Source organism: Silene latifolia, chromosome 1 (genome assembly GCF_048544455.1).
Source record: "Silene latifolia isolate original U9 population chromosome 1, ASM4854445v1, whole genome shotgun sequence".
Lineage (NCBI taxonomy): Eukaryota > Viridiplantae > Streptophyta > Magnoliopsida > Caryophyllales > Caryophyllaceae > Silene > Silene latifolia.
The window spans coordinates 89,076,810-89,078,202 of NC_133526.1; the positions used below are offsets into that span (position 1 = coordinate 89,076,810).

At 44.7% G+C, this 1,393-nt stretch overlaps 1 non-coding gene across 1 annotated transcript; it reads right to left on the reverse strand.

The window, feature by feature from the left end:
- Positions 1-417: 417 nt before the first annotated feature.
- Positions 418-524, reverse strand: LOC141622541 (small nucleolar RNA R71). Its single transcript, XR_012533006.1, has one exon. It is a non-coding gene; the product is annotated as a small nucleolar RNA R71 (small nucleolar RNA).
- Positions 525-1,393: the final 869 nt, after the last annotated feature.

Sequence of the window (1,393 nt, forward strand, 5' to 3'; positions counted from 1 at the left end):
ACCTCATCAGCTGAGACCGTTACATCTCCAGATATGGTTGAAGAAGCTAGTATAGCGAGTCATTCCGAGCCAAAAGCTGAAAATCTCTATAAGGGATTTACTTTACCAGCTGGTACCACTAGAGGGTTTGAAGCAAAACCGTCCTATATCAATCTGGTTGAGAGAATCCAGTTTGGAGGAGGTGCAAATGAGGATGCTGCCAAGCATATGGAGATATTTGTTGACTATGTCTATTCCGTCCCTCCACCTGAAGGCATTACTCAGGACCAGATCAAGGAGACAATGTTCATCTATTCACTCCGAGATGCTGCAAGGGAGTGGTATAGGGATCTGGATCGTGCTGCCTTAGGAATTACAAACTGGAATTCGTTGGCCTTGGCTTTTTACAAGAAATACTATTCCGCGGCCAAGACAAACGCACTTAGAGCTCAGATCAATATTTTTAAGCAAGAACCTAATGAAGATTTTCATGAAGCTTGGGTCCGATTCAAGAAGCTAATTCGCTCTATTCCACACCATGGGTTTGAGAAATGGTTTTTGTGCAACTAGTTCTATAATGGTCTTTATGATGATCAGAGAGCTATCCTAGATGCTGGAGCTAATGAGAGATTTCAAGAAAATAGCGGTGAGACAAAGGGGTGGAAAATCATCAATGACCTGGCCACCCATAAAGCTGAGCATGGAAACTCTAGGGGAAATCAAAGGAGAGCTGCTGAATCTCCTTCCGTAGCTGCATTAGAGGCTCTTACGGTGAGATTTGACAAGTATGAGTTAGGAGGAGCTTCAAAGGGTGGTATTTATCAGGTAAATGTTGTGTCAGACGATCCCTTTTCATGCAAGAGATGTGGAGGAGAAGGACACGTTGCGGATTTCTGTATCAGTCCCAATGAAGTTTGTGCTGCTTTTCAACATTATAGGCAGACCAACACCTACATTGATCCTTCTAATGTACATCCAAATTTGAGTTGGAGTAGCCAGAATGTCCAAAATCCAACTCCACCTCCGCAGCAGCAGAATTATGTGCCCCCTCATAAGCAGCAGCAACCATACCAGAAACCACCCTATGTACCTCGCGCGCAGATCTCAAAGTTCTGAGGCTTCTTAGCTCAAAAACATGTTTCAGAGCTTGACGGGAATGCTGCAGAAGGAATCTCAGGCTAGAGAGACTAGTACAAAGATGTTGGAAACTCAAATTGCCCAGTTAGCCAGTAAATTTGCTACTAGAGCTCCAGGGCAGTTACCGTCGCAGCCGGACTAGAAGAAAGAGACCCTGAATGCAATCAAACTAAGGCGCGGGTCTACCCTTGCTGGACCCGTTAAAGTAGGGGATGAACCCGAGGGAGTTATGGTTGTAAAAGGTGGAAAAGCTGCTGGAAAAGGAAAGAAGAAAAAG